At 34.9% G+C, this 15,962-nt stretch overlaps 1 protein-coding gene across 1 annotated transcript in view; it reads right to left on the bottom strand.

Annotated features, from left to right (window-relative positions):
- LOC140441426 (histone-lysine N-methyltransferase PRDM16-like) overlaps positions 1-15,962 on the bottom strand; it is a 255,744-nt gene that overhangs the window by 71,234 nt on the left and 168,548 nt on the right. The window contains 1 exon segment of the mRNA XM_072532155.1: positions 15,066-15,105. The gene's annotated coding sequence lies outside the window, so the exon portion shown is untranslated.

The raw sequence follows: 15,962 nt of genomic DNA, 5'->3' as shown, positions 1-15,962 counted from the left end.
ACCTGTCAATTCCTTCTAAGAGATTGTTACTCTTACAAATATGCACTGATGCTGTTTTGTAAGTACAAAACGAAATGTTTTTGCTAATATATGGAATACTTAATATCTAGCTTGTTTCTTTTCTCTTCTTATCTATCTAAGATCTTCAAGAGTTACAGTATGAAAGGGATTCTACTCCATTTCATAGTAGTTACAATACAGCTCGGTCAGATAGCCAAGCGGGCTAGACGGCCGATTCTCATTCGCTTCACTGTCGAATGGTTCAGTGGATGTGGGTTCGAGCCCCAGCTGGGTGTACAGAAAAATAAAAAAGGCTAACGTAGCAGTTTAAAATTCTAGAAGAATCTGTGGGTTAGACTAGAATGTGCTGGTGCCTGATCGGCCTATGGTGGAGCAGTACGGCAAGAGATAAGCGCTTGCGGTGCGGTGATACTCCTTCATAGATCCCTACTGGAAGGGAGTGGAGCCTAAATACCTATATATATATATATATATATATATATATATATATATATATATATATACAATATAGCATGAATTTGGCATTAATCGCGTCTTGCCACATTCTCATCATCTTTCTCCAACACTTATTATCATCTTTCTAGCGTTAAGAGACAGCGTATCTTAGTCGGCGTTCACCAGGAGCTTAGCTGCATGGCTGTTCTTGCCACGTTGTTAGTTCATATCGACGAGTTTTCGTCGCTACACACTACACGTCCATAGTATCTTAGTCTCCTATTGTTTCCCGAATATTTTCATTTTGACGTGATCAAGGCATGCAAGACATGCGTAAAATACATCGCAGGACTCTCATTTCTATGATATGCCTGGCTTGTTCATGTTTTGCTGAGACTGGTCAATATTCTGTTCCATGTAGGGCCAGTGAGCGGACAGCGGTTTTGTATACTTTTACCTTAAATTGATCAGGCAATTGACGATCACAATTGTCCAGTCACTTATCGCTATTTTTACCATACTACATTAATTCAAGATCGTGATTTGGCGGTTATGCTATCACTGCTGCTGATGGCAAAACCCACAACAATAAATTCCTCGACTTTCTTAAGGCCCTCACCGTCGATGCGGATTGATCATTAGTTTGAGATTCACATTTCATGTACTTGGTCATCTTGATGTTTAGTGCCTTCGATTGTTGAGTGTGCTGGTGCAATTCGTGCCTAGTGGTGCTGGCGACGAAGACGTCGTCGGCAAACAACAGCAACCATAGATGTGGTTCTTGAAGGTCCGCAGTGAGCAATCTTTGGTGGACACCAACAGTGATAGGGAAAGGCGGAGATATTCCTGATAGGCAGACATCGAACAAAGCTTGTGACGGAGATCGAGAAAAGCTAGATGCACTATTTTGTTGTTTTTTCTATGCCTCTATAAGAGCAGTCGAGCTGTGTGAGTTGCGTCCGTTGATGTTTCTGAGTCGGGCTTCTATCACTCTTTTGAATATCGTCATGGAGTGGCTTGATTCGGATTGGGCCATAGTTAAAGCATTCTATCACATCACTTTTGCTCTTCCAGATGGGCACATATGTGTTGGCCTGCTGTGGAGTATCCCACATGTTTTTTTTAATATATAGGGCATTACATTTAATAATAAACATATAAGCTTGCGAATAACATAGTAATGACCAAAACATTGCGTGATTTAATTATTCAATGTCAAATAAACAAAACCTGAGTAAAAATTCAGCAAACCTCTTGCGAGACCCTGTAGAGTCAGCATAAATTATGCTTCATAGATTTCGTATTTAAAGAAACTTTTGGTATTAGGATACTAGTCTTAATATTTTGAAACTGGAGTAGAGTTTAGACATTGTCTCTTATTTACGCCGTCGAAATGATCTGAGTTACGATGTAAAGAAAGAAAAACTACAATCTTAATTTTTTAAATAACGGATTGATTACGGCTGACGCCGCTTCTCCGCCCCCAATTTCCATAATTTCCATCTTTTTCTGTGATATGCAGTTGCCTCTTCTAAGTCTCTTACCGCCATTGCTTCATCAATATCGTTGCGCCAACTTCTCCGTGGTCGTCCTCTCTTTCTTCTTTCAGGATGGATTCATTCCAGTACTGTTCTAGGCCATCTGTACTCTGGCATTCTTTGACCATGTCCAAACCAGATTAATTGTTTTCTTTCTATGTCATCATTGATATTTCGCTCCATTTTCATTTCGTTTCTTATTTGTTCATTTCTAACTTTCTCCAGTTTCGATCTACCGCAGCTTCGTCTCAGATAATCCATTTCTGTCGTCATAAGTTTGTTTCTATTAGCTTTGGTGACGTCCCATACTTCCGAATCGTAAAATGTAATACTTTGGACTATACTACCGTAAATGTGTTTTTTGGTTTCTCGTCGAATTGTTTTAGAATTTCCAGAGAAGAGAGTTTAAGGCACGGGTCGCTGCTCTGCCCTTGTTTATTCTTTCTCTGATTTCATCTGCGCTATTTCCCTTCTTGTTGAAAATGACCCCCAAATATTTGCAGGATTGCACGCCTTTGATTTTGTCGTCTTCCAAGACTTCAAATATTTCATCTGTTCCCACTGAGAGATATTCACATTTTATCATATTCATGTTAAGACCTGCCACCTCATATTTTTCTTGCAGTTTTCTTACCATATAGCTAAGATCGTAGCTATCTTCGTCAATTACTACCTGGTCATCTGCAAAGAAAAGTGTATATAGCGTGTTTTCTTCCACCGTTATTTCCATGTTTTTACATTTTTTTACCCATTTCACTAGGATCTGTTCAAATAGATTTTAAATAAGGTGAGTGACAGACAGCAGCTTTGTCTTAGTCCCTTTTTTGTTTGAAAAGGAGAGGTGATTTCTTGTCCCATTTTAATTCTTGCAAAGTTTTGTTCGTAGTATTTTTGAGTGGCGTTAATAAGAATTGGGTTTATTTTCAAGTTACCCATTTCTATCCATGGTTGGGACATCGGTAAACTGTCATATGCTTTTTCCAAATCTATTAAAGCTATATGAGTTCCTCTAATCAATCTTAATTTTTCCGAAGAGAAACATGGATAATCGCTTTTGGATCGTAACAACTTAGATCACCGATAATTCTCAAATGTTCTTCAGGCCCCATCAAGCGAATACGTTTATCCCCCTGGTCATAAAACTTGTCCTTGATGTCATCTAGGCAGCCAGATTGCGGGGTGTAGTAGCTGCTGACTCTGAGGATAGTTTTGTTGGCAATAATTGTGATGCCATTATACGATCGGAGAAGCAGTTTACTTCGCCGATACTCCTCTTGGTGATGTTGTTGACATCGTTTTGGTTTGTTCGTTTGCCGTTATAATAGAGCTTATAGGTAGTTTGTACTCTTCCCCCTTATTTCCTTGGTTTTAGCAACTTTCTAGTTTGTTTTTTTTACGTATGAAATGTCTACGCTGCGTGTATTCAGAGCAGATGCAAGTTCCCGACAACTTCCAGTAATTGTGTCGATTTTAATAGTGGCTAGTCGCGTTTGGACTCGCTTCTTTAGCCAGCTCCGTTCATTAGCGGGAAGCCCTCGCAAATTTCTCACGTCACTCGGGCAAGAGAACACACGTGGTCTACGAGAAAGCCCTAACATTATAATTACCACTTTGAACTGACATTTCATCCTCTTCTCTCGTATATTTCCCTATTTTTTTTTTATTTTTTCGATATTCCTATTCCATGATGTGCGTGGTCTACCGCGCTCTGGATGTTTCCAATTTCGTGTTCATTCTTTCACGGTCTTTTATAAGTCAGGTAATGCTTTCGAACAATTTAAAGGTAACGTGATGGGCCAAAGTTATCTGGAAATGCTCGAAGATTTACATATGCAAATGGACAACTATCCAATACTCGCGAACATCCGTCATTTCATGCAGAATGGATTTTAGCCGCACTACGCGGCATGTGTGCGGAAGTACCTTAATGTTCATTTTGGAGAATGAATAGACAGATGAGATAACGTTGAGTGGCCCGCACGGTCATGTGATCGGACACCCTGTGATTTTTCCAGCTGCACCTTCTTAAGGACTGCGTTTTTGCAAGAGGACCACGCACCCTTCCCTACCTCCAAACTGCAATTAAAAAAGAATTTGAAATTCTTTGCGGACAGTTTGACGTGCTTCACCGGACCTGCCTCTTCGTTTCGAAACGTTGCACTAAATGTAGTGCTTAACATGGGCATCAATATAAACACTTACAGTAGCCCTTTTTCAAATTCCTTTTATAATTTTTTTGAATCAATATATTTTGCCGCTGCATTTCCGTACATACCCCTGTATAATGTATTGGATCTAGGAAACTAACTTTAACACGCATCTGGATAATGCCTAAGAAGGCAACAGAGCAGACTTTGTGTTCCTGTAATATATTTTCGACTATGTCTCTGATTTTTTCTCTATATATTATATTCTATGGAATTGTTCGATTACTGTTTTTGTTTTACAAATCAATAGTTGGGTAATTCATTTAGATGGGGGAATAATCAAGTAATTTTAGAGGTATTCATTTCTAAAGATTTCAATTTTAGTAGAGTTCCGAAATAAGTTCAAAAAAAGATGATGCACTTAAAAAGATTTTATTCCTTGGAGAGATTTAATTTACAATAATAATAATTGTAATAATTCTACTAATTAAAAAATCTATATTAATTATAATTACCAAAATAAACAAGCTATTATCAAAACATTCAAGATAAGATTGTCGAGATTCATGCGGATTTAGAATAATTAGTTCAATGTAGAAATTTATGGTTTAGTAATTCTATGACAGCATAGTTTTGTAATTGATTACGTGAGATGAAAGGGATAAGATTTCTGTTTAAACCCTACCCTAGATATTGTTCCGCATTTTAAAATTGACAAAAGTACAAGTCACTTAACGTTTTTCTTCTACTATATTAAAATTTCGATTTATCTTTATCCATTCACCGTGTAACCTGTTTGAATTTACGCTTTTTATGTTTAGACGGGTTTGTATTCGTTAGCTATTAAAAACTGGAGCTATCAGTGATATGCATAGTATTTACTTTCTATTTCATTCTTTCACCAGCAAAACCAATTCCTGTATTATACAAAGTAGCTCGGTGGAGACTTTTATGCACTTTTTTTGACACGATGATAGGTACGCATTTCTTTAACGGACATCGGCAAACTGGTATAGATGTAGTTAATGGAGTTGACCGACACTTGATGAAAGTTACTGTATATAATATGTAATTGATATTGTTATTTTTTTAAATTACAACAAACTTTTTTACTAAGTTATCAGAGCTGACAAGGCATCTTGTTAAATGATCTGTTGTCATTATTACTATTTCTAGATTTTTTTCTTTTCCAGTAAGTAGATATAAATAAATAGTCAAGTAGTTAGTACCTACCAAGAAAAGACAAAAGATATCTCACTATCTATGGATAAAAGAATTCAATATCGAGAATTTAAGAATAAATAAAGAAAAGAGGGAATATACGAATAAAGTTTTGTATTTGAAACGACCTCATGAGCTCCAACATTACTTTTTGATTTCCGAAATTTTCATGGTTTTGATTTATAGTGGAATTCATTTTGTTGTAGTTTACTAAATGATTTTAGACAAGACCACAGAATAGGAAACGAGGCTATGTTCGTCCAAATTTTAAATAAAATTACCCCAATTATTAATTACTATCTAATTACTAATTAATTATAGCACAGTCTGTTTATGCAAAAATCATCGATTTCACGGCAAAATTTTTCGCAGATATCTGAAGCTTTTAAGACATAGGTGTGAGTTACTAGATGACGAATAGATGAAAAAGTACTCGTATTTTTACCTTTCGTTTTTTTTAAACAGTAATTTATGGTCACAATTTGATTTTTTGTCTATACATTTTTTTCCATATATGTTACATAAACAATATTCATATATTTTTTTATATCAAGAATATCTTTATTTTCCCGTTTTCAAGTATTTTTTAGACACACAAGTTTCTATTCTTCACGTTTAGTTTAAAAAGCTGCTATTAATAAAACATATATATCTTCAGCTATAACTATTTTTTTTTTAATTTTTTTAAGTTTAAACCAGTAATTTTTAATATTTTATATCACTCTCTAGTTTATCAAATATAGTTGTAATTATACCGTATATTACTAAAGTAAATAATATATTAATTTTATATATTAACAATGAAAAGTACATCCTACATCAGCTTCTTGTAATTATATTGCATAAGCTGGGCATAAAGGGTATAATAATACACTTCAGCCTAGAGGACCTATTAACGATAATAGGTAAATAAGCATAATTTTGTATTCCCCATAAAATATAAAGTGATATTTAACTAGCATTTATAGCTTTATCGTATCCAACAGGAAGTGAGGTGGATAAGTAAATACGAACTGTTAATATTACCGAACGGTACTTGGATAATGTAGCAACAATCATCCCTCCCTGATATTATCAAAGTGTTGATTTATTATCATAAATGCTTCTTTTGTTGTTAGTATTATGAAGAATGCCATAATTTAAAAAGTCTAATACAATTAGTTTATTTAAGTTAAATATTATGTTTTTATGGTATTCAAATACAATTGATTGCATTTTAATTCCATTAAATTATGTTATGTTTATACCAACGCCTCAAAAAATGGAGAAAACGCTGTCTGTGCTGTCTGTGCCGAAAACACAACCTTAGCTATACACCGACTTTCAGCCACTTATAGTATTCATACTACTTGGTTCGCCAAATGTGTATAGTGCTATAATTGACTTTTTAAAAGATTGCAGATTATATATCATCTTATAAAACAAAACAAATCTTTAAAAAAACTATTGTAATAATGTTAGTTAAAAAACAAATATTGTAATAGATTATAGAGATTTGTGATGTAAGAGACAGTATTTAAATTACCCTCGTGTGACTTACTGTATTTAAGTTAAATATAATACAACAGACGTTTTTGTACCCATGTCAATGGCCGCAGCTGTCGAGACACGTGAATTTTAATAAAAACAATTATGTTTACCTGTAGATGTTTAATAATTGGCGCATTGTAGAAGCTAATTTGAGTTTGCAGCTAGTTTTTTATTCGATCTTGTATGCTGTATAATCTATAAAGGGGTACTTAAAGGTTCTTTTCACTGGTTGTTATGGTTTCAGCATAGAAAATTTTATTTAAGAATTTACTGTATCCTAGGTTTATGCCTCGTGGCGGGTGTAAATCTAGATATCGCACTCAAGGGAAAAGAATATATTAAAAAAACAATTGAACAGTTAAAGATAAAGTACAAAAATATATACTAGTTGATGGTACGCATTTGTAGCTTTTATGCAGTTGATTTAAAAACAGATTATGAACTTGGTGTGGATTTATGGCCTATAATTATAGGGCTGCACTCGAAAAGCGATTATAGATACCTAGAAACGCTAAAAAACCAAATACTAAGAAATATTGACGGTGCTCCTTGGTATGTTCGAACCAAGGTTTACATAGAAATCTTTAAGTCAAATCTATTCCAAACAAAATTAACAAAGTCACAAGGATATATTAAGAGTAATTCCATAAACTTCCAAATATACTCAGTGACATTACAAGTGTTACACCCAGAACGAATAATTTCTTGAACTTAATTTTTTGGCAACATGGTAGATTTACATCAAGAATGAAACGATAACGTTGTCAAGAATTTTTATTAACAAGTAATCAAAAAAAATTAATAATGTGTTTGGCAACCCCGTAGCTGAATACACTCCTGTATACGTCTAGGCATTGACAAAATAAGATGATCGATGTCTGCTTGTGTCACCTCGTTCCAAGCAACTTGAACTTCATGTATTAACTGTGCCAGAGTCTGTGGAGGATGGTGCAAAGTGGACAGTCTCCTTCTCATCATATCCCATATATGTTCGATAGGATTTAAATTCGGAGCACAGGGTGGCCACGGCAAAACATTAACGCCAGCTTCTTGGAGAAAGTCCATAGTTTGACAAGCAATATGGGGACGCGTGTTGTCTTGCTGAAAAAGGACGTCTCGATGGCCGTCGATATAAGGCAGTAAAGTGGTTTGTAAGATGTCATCAACATAACGCGCAGCTGTCATATTGCCTCGAATAAACACAAGTGGTGATCGGTTACCATAGGCAAACCATTACTGCAACTGTCCTGTGTACATGTTTTTCAACAGCAAACCCGATATCTCGTCGCTCTCCACAGCGGCGTCTTACCATCCTACGACCATCATGCATTCCTAAACAGAATCTTGATTCATCGCTGAATGCTACATTACGCCATTCTGCCACCAAATGCTGTCGTCTGCACCAATTCAAACGTTGATGACAGTGATCCGCAGTCAAAGGAAGCACTAGTCGTGGGCGGAATGAAACCAGTCCAAAGGCACGAATGCGACGATATAGTGTACGCATACTAACAGGTCTACCTACTACTCCAAACCATTGGTCAGCAATTTGACGCGTAGTAGCAAAACGGTCTCGCAGAGCAAGTAATCTAAAGCGCCTATCTTGACGCTCTGTGGTACGCCTCGATTGACCAGTAGGTCTTCTTCGTGTTCCTCTACCTTCGTTGGTTCACACACGACAGACACGCATAACTGTCATTGCCGTACAATTAACGCGACGGCCTATTTCGCGATACGACAAACCCATATCTCTATACGCAATAATTCTGCCCCTGTCAAAATCGCTTACATGGTAGTAATTTTGATGTCTTCTAACTCGAGGCATTTTCTTACACTGAATACAATTAGACTGAGGAATAATAACTAAAAATTTCTATACAAACCGGTTTTTACAAAACAGTATCTTCACAAGAAATTTAAAGGTAAAACTTTATTTTTACAAAAAGTAGAAAAGATAAAACATTGATATTGTTATCATAGCATGTTTTTAATGTTGTTATTCTGTTGCCAAAAAATTATGGTCAAGAATTTATTCCTTCTAGGTGTAACACTTTTAATGTCATTGAGTATATTAAAGCGTTTCAGCTTCATGAGAACCAATTCCAGATTCGAAGGCTCACAAGAACTAAACTATTTGTATTTGCCTGTGTGTAAGTGTGGGACAAAGATAGTGTTCTGTATTGTAGATACAACAAGAAAATAAGCATAAGTGTATATTTTTGAGATTTTTGTGTAAAGAAAAAATGTTGAATAACCTTGTAGACTAGATGTATTCCCATTGTTAATAAAAAATGTGACCGTCTATTTTTTTCAACTACAACTTAATTTGCTTAGCAACGAAAAAAATTCAGCAAGTTTTTGATAAGGTTGATAGGTACTATGTATTAAAATTTATTCTTTGACAACTAAGAGGAGGTAAATTTTGGACCAAAATATTTCAAATACTTTGAATAGATATCACTTGAAGTAGGCCTCTCCAAACTACATCCATTGATCTTTATCCTGAGTAACATACTTCCAATTTGTTCCAGCTATTTTTTTATTGCCATCTACCCCTCTTAACAGTGGTCGTTCTCTTGGTCATCTGTCTTTGTAAGGTCTCCAATATTGTATTGTGACGTTCCAACGTTGGTCTTTTTGTGTAGCAGTGTGGCCTGCGAAGCTGCATTTGAGTTTGGAACTTTTTGTTTTGATATTCTCGACTTTCGTTTTAGATCGGACTCAGTCGTTCCTCTTTGCCCTTTCTATTTGTGGCTAGTTTGTTTATATTTGCGTTGGTTAGAGTTTAAGTTTGGCATACATATGTCATGATAGGAATGATGCACCAGTTGAACACTTTGCTCCTCAAATATTAATCAAATATTGAGTTTTCCAAATCTTGCCCATACCCGTCTTGCTCTTCTAGTGATTTAAGTACTTTGGTTCTCTTTGTCAAGTTTCCGAATTTAGCCTAGGTAGATATATTCTTAGACTTGTTCTATCCTTTCCCCTTTCCCTGCAATTTTTTTTGGTGATATACCAACTATAACGTTTAGAAACAACGTACCACTAAATACCAACACTATTTGTCTAACACCATTAACTATTAAAGAGGCAATTGATTTAATACAAAAGTTGAAGAATAACCTTAGCTCAGGATATGATGAAATATTAAATACCTTAATGAAATGTTGTATTGTATTATACTTTGAGCTAGCAACACCAATGTGTTATTTGAATAATAACACATTCTCAACAGGTGTATTTCCAAATGCACTGAAATTAGACCTGGTCTCTCCCACTTTTTTTTAATGTGAGCCAGGATTTTATCGATTTTTTACTATCGCGTAGCTTGGCCGATTACACTTTTCACTTTTCTGTCCACATATATCGCACTTAATATTTGACCGCAGCTAAATGTTTCAGTCGGTATGGATCGATTTAGACAAGCTGTTTTGAGATTCCAGTGCCCAATGCTCAATACTCTTTAACAATTGAAAGTCTTTGTTCTTGTGTAATATTATTGGTACATTTATTCCTACAATGATGATTTTCAAGTTCTCCTAACATTTTGCTTCATGAGTATTGTGTTTTTTGTCCACGTAAGCTTTTTTTTCACTTATCTGTAAAACACTGTAGTTTATAATAACGTAAAACGCTGAAGTTTACATTAAAGTATTACTTTAACAACAAAATAATATTGCTTTAGAGGAGCTATACCACTATCCATCCAAAATTATAACAAACTCAACTAACAGTCTGACACAGTGCAAAAGGGGTACAAGGGCACTTGTATCTCTTTTCTTCCAAGCCCTATTCATAGTTGACTTGGAGGCTAAGTAACTTACCGCTAGAAAGCAGCACCTATTAGACTTATCGCATAGATCTCTTTACCTATAAATTGAATGAAAGATTTCCACTTCAGAGATGCAGTTTTCTCTAAATTTACAAAAATGTCACTTATAGCTCTTTACTTCTAGAGTCCTTAATAGATCTTGAACCATATTCGATCAATGATTATTTTGTGAGATATTTAAACTCTGGAGAAAACAAGAATGTTGTTTTAAAAGTTTTATTTAATTTTTTGATTTAAATGTTTAACCTCTTTATTTAAGTTAACTGTTTTTGTAATTCAACATGTCCATTTTAAATAAGTATTGTAATTATATATTTCTTATTACTTTTATAATATAAAGATATTTCTATTCTATTCTATTCTATTCTATTTCATTCCATTCAAACTCTCTGCGAGTTCCTCCGCCACAGTTTGAAGTTTCTCGAATGTGCTCGCTATAATCACGATATCAGAGAATCTGAGGTGATTTAACTTGTTCCCATTAATGTTGATGTCATATGCTGACCAACTTGTAGTTTTGGAGACGTCTTCTAGGGCTAGATTAAACAGTGTTGGCGATATTATGTATTAGTTGCCGAAATTATTATATCAGAGACTCAGAGCATACTGATTTATTTTTAAAATAATCTGTCCGAATGTTATGCCTGTTTTAAAAATAGATATGATTAATAGACAGGCTAGCACTTATTCCAAAGCGTTGTATAAAATTGCAATATCAATAGTGAGGTAAGATTATGTTATAAATTACTTTAAGCGTCAAATTGAGTATATTGGTTTGTCTAAAATGATCTTAATATAGAAATCATAGATACGTTTGTTATTATAAGATAATTTTCTGTAGTTATATGAATATTACTGTCCGATATAAGTATTGAATATGAATTTAGATTACATTTTACGATAATAATTGACTACATTTAAAAGATACGTTCGATATAAATTAGATAATAAACAAGATTGTTCATTAATAACCTAATAGTATTTTTAATATATTTTGTATCATTCTCGTTATACGTTAAGAATTATATTATAATAAAGCTGTTACTACTTTCTATTTATCGAAAACTTATGTATTTAAAATTTATATTTATATTTCTCCAATTGACACTGTAAAATTCATTAAGGTAGCACGCCTCAGATGGATAGGTCATGTAATCAGACGAGAGGAAGATGCCATAGTCAGAAAAGTTTTTGACCGAAGAGAGCCGATCGGACAACGAAGAAGAGTAAGACCGAGACTTAGGTACCAAGACAACCTAGAAAATGATTTGAAGTCTATCGGAATTAGAGCATGGAGAAGAGTTGCCAGAGACAGGGGCGAATGGAGGATTGTTCTGAAGAAGGCTTTGGCTCATAAAGAGCTGTAACGCCACTGATGATGATGATGATGATTTCTCCAATTATTCTATTTTTCCTTTTACTTTTAATTACATTACAGTGATTCTCTAAGCGTCAAAACATAAAATTCTTCTTTTTAGGGTGCCTGTCCGTTCCGAACGTTGGCGATCATTCTGGCTATGATGACTTTGTTGGTTGCTATACGGAATAGCTGTGTTGAGGTCTTTCTATACCATGCTCTTAGGTTAGTAAGCCAAGATATTCTTCTTTGCCCTGGGGTAAGTACTGCAGCTTACGGCCCTTCACGATGTGTACCAAATCCGCTGTTGTGTTTATCCCCCGTAGTACTTCTTCATTAATGACTTTGTCTGTCCATGATATCTTCAGGATCCTTCTGTATAACCATAGCTCAAAAGCCTGACGTTTTGATAGAGTTTCCGCTTTCAATGTCCAATTTCGGTCTCTTCCGTCAGTCCCTGTCGTCTTCAGCACTTCCAGCATTTGTTAATGCCTGACTTTATCGAAAGCCTTCTTGTAGTCAATCAGGCATACAAAAACATCACAGCTGACATCTCTACACTTCTAAAACAATACCTGCACGCTAAATAAAGCTTCCCTCGTACCAACGGCGTTCAAAAATCCAAACTGATTGGGCGCAATTTGTTTCTCGCATTTCCCGTAAATTCTTTTGTGGATGACTTTTAAAAACAGTTTCAGCAGATGGCTCATTAGGCTTATGGTGCTATAGTCTTTACAAACTTTTGCTCCTAGTTTTTTGGGCAATGGTACGAACTCCGATTTGAGTCATTCTACTGGTATTTTTTGTGCCTTGTATATTTCAGTAAATATTTCAGTTATTATTTTTATTTGTTCTGCATCTTATAGCTTCAGCAGTTCTGCAGAAATTTCATCAAGTCCCGGTGCCTTTCCATCCTTCATTTGTCTGAGGGCTGCCGTTATTTCTTCTGGTAAGTTGGTTGTTGGTTTCTAAGGTCGTGGAAAAGTTTCTCCAAGTATTCTTCCCATACTTTCTTTTTATATTCTTTGGTTATGGCAAGATTGCCTTCATCATCTGTTATTTTTCCGCTGTTGCGTTTTAAGAACTTTCTAGCTATTTCCTTCACCTTTCGATGGACATTGACTCTGGTACTCCTCTATTTCTTGATATTGTTCTGTTTTGTGTTTCTCCTTGGCTTCTCTTATCTTTCTTTTGACAATGGTATATATTCTCTTATATTCTTGGAAATTTTCTTTGTTTTTTTTTCTCTGATCCATAAGTTCAAGTATTTCATCGCTCATCCACGATTTCCGTTTCTCTGTATCTTTCTTCACATGTTGTTGGTTTAGTTCTCTCACTGTTTCTTGTATGGTGGTCATACTTTCCTCTATAGTTCTTGCATTTCTGCATTTTAGCACCTTTGTATTGAGGTTTTCACTCACTTTCAGTGAAACATGGGAATCTTTCAGTTTCCTAACATACTTATTTATTGACCTACTTGTTCTTCATTCTTCACTTACCTTCATTGACTTACCTTCTTCATTCTGACTTTCAAATTACCTACAACTGGAACATGATCAGAATTTATATCTGCCCCCAAGTATGTTTTAACAGATGTTCCTATACCTCTTATTTACCAGCATGTAATCAATCTGATTTCTTACAAACTTTTCCACACAATCCTGAGAAGATTTGCAGGTGTACAATTTCCTTGGGTGTAGTTTAAACCAGGTGTTTATTATTACTAATTGATTTGCTTTCGCAAAAATTTCCAATGTATCTCCCCCATCGTTCAGGTTTCCTAGTCCAAATGGTCCAACTGCAGATGATATTTTGCTGGCCCCAACTTTGCCGATGAAGTCACACGTTAGTAGGTCTAGCTTTTTCAATCTTTTCACAACTTGATTTATGCTATGGTATAGTTCTTCTACCTCTTCTTCTGTTTTTTCTTTTGTTGTAGGTGCATACACTTGAATTATATTAATGTCGATTGGACTTGCTTTCAGTTGTATGAGCCTAACTCTTGCTGAGATTGGGATGAAGTTGTCAACAGATTTTGCCACTGAATTCATGTTTGCCGTTATCTGTTCCAGAATTGTAAATACGGTGTTCAGCGATATTTGCAGTTCCTGAACCTGGCCAATGCATTTCGCTTATTCCCAGAATCATAAAATTAAAAAGGGTAATTGCATAGTACACATGTTAGTGTTTCTTTTTTTATTTTTTCCCTTCAGATCTTTTACTCACTGACGAAATATTCAAACAACACAATAGAAATAGCGGTAACTTAGTTGTCTAATTTTGTTGTGACCATAGAAAAAAGTTCAGATTAAATATGAACCGATCTTTATTTGTATATACTGCAATGCATCCCATATAATTTTCTATATACTTTATTTCTTTTGAATATATCCCATCCTCTAAGTAGATTCGGTGTGTGATTTTACCAATAGCACACGAATGACTCCACTTAACTATAGGTACTAAATGTGCTTCTTCCAGTGCATAATTTAGTGGACTTTGCTCATTTGTCTATAGTCAGGAGCAAAACTGTAAGCTGTAACTTGTCACTGACACTTTTTTTATGATCTGAACATCTCAAAGTGGGCGATTTCTTAAACGCTGTGGAAAGCATTATGATGACAATGATTATTAATATTATTTTTTAATTACTTTTAAAATGGTTGACTTCTGTCAGTTCCAAGCTAGCGGAAACGACAGTTAAACAGTTTACAGTTTGACCATTTGATACAGAGATAATTAGTTAATACAAGTCCATGTATAGTTGGTTGCATATCTTACAAGCAGAATTAAGTTATTTTACATCTGTAACTAACAATAAAGTAATCTTATCGTTACAAAAGAATTAAATTATTTTACACTATGATATGAATTGTTACTGCAGTTTTTAGTGGCAAATTTTTCGGTAAACTGCACATAAAACATTAAGTTTTTTTTTTTATAATATCTATGTTTGTAATAAAACCAAACGAATTACTTACAGCTTTTGAAATTATCGATTATTTCAGGATCAGTCCATACCTGTAATAAACAAGAACAGTATGATAATAGTTATATAAATAATTTTAAATTTGTTAAAAACAAATTACGAGCTAATACAGTAATTTATAAGTACACTTTATTTTGTCTTATACATACTTAAACAAACATTAAGATCGCACTACAAGCATCAACGGTGCTGTATTTAGTTAAGATGATAACCGCAATGTTCCGAACCCTGGAGAATGGGATTGCTGTGACAGGGCTGTAAAATTATAGTTCATTTAATAAAATTATTGGGAGACCATTTGTATGGCCCAAGTATTTTGAGAGCTGAAATTGTACACGCTATCAAACTATTAACAGATGATATGTACGCAGAAACAATCAAGTTACTTAATGAAGAAAACCTAGACCTTATTGTCAAGCTCTTTAACGACATTTACGATACGGGCCAGATTACAAAAGATTGGCTCCGCTCCACATTTATCGCCCTACCAAAAGCACCAAGTGCGAACTTCTGCAAGGACCACCGACTAATAAGCCTAATGAGTCACTTTTTAAAACTTTTCCTGAGAATACTGCACACTAGATTGTTTAAGAAATGTGAAGAGGTCAGTGGATGGAGTCACTTTGATTTCAAAAATGGACTTGGCACGAGAGAAGCGATCTTTAGTATGCAAACATTAATACAGAATTGTTTAGATCAAAGAAAGGATGTTTTTGTCTGTTTCATCGATTATGAAAAAGCATTCGATAATGTAAAACACGAATTGATGATGCTGTTTTCCAATGCTGTTCAATTTTTACGTAGAAAAAGCCTTCGCAGAAGCAGTATCAGACTCTAATAAGGGGTGTTAAAGTTAACGGCATATTTATTAATAGCATTAGGTATGCCG

This window comes from Diabrotica undecimpunctata, chromosome 1, assembly GCF_040954645.1.
Source record: "Diabrotica undecimpunctata isolate CICGRU chromosome 1, icDiaUnde3, whole genome shotgun sequence".
Taxonomy (NCBI): Eukaryota; Metazoa; Arthropoda; class Insecta; order Coleoptera; family Chrysomelidae; genus Diabrotica; species Diabrotica undecimpunctata.
The sequence above is the reverse complement of the archived record's forward strand: the minus strand, read 5'-3'. Positions and strand labels throughout refer to the sequence as shown.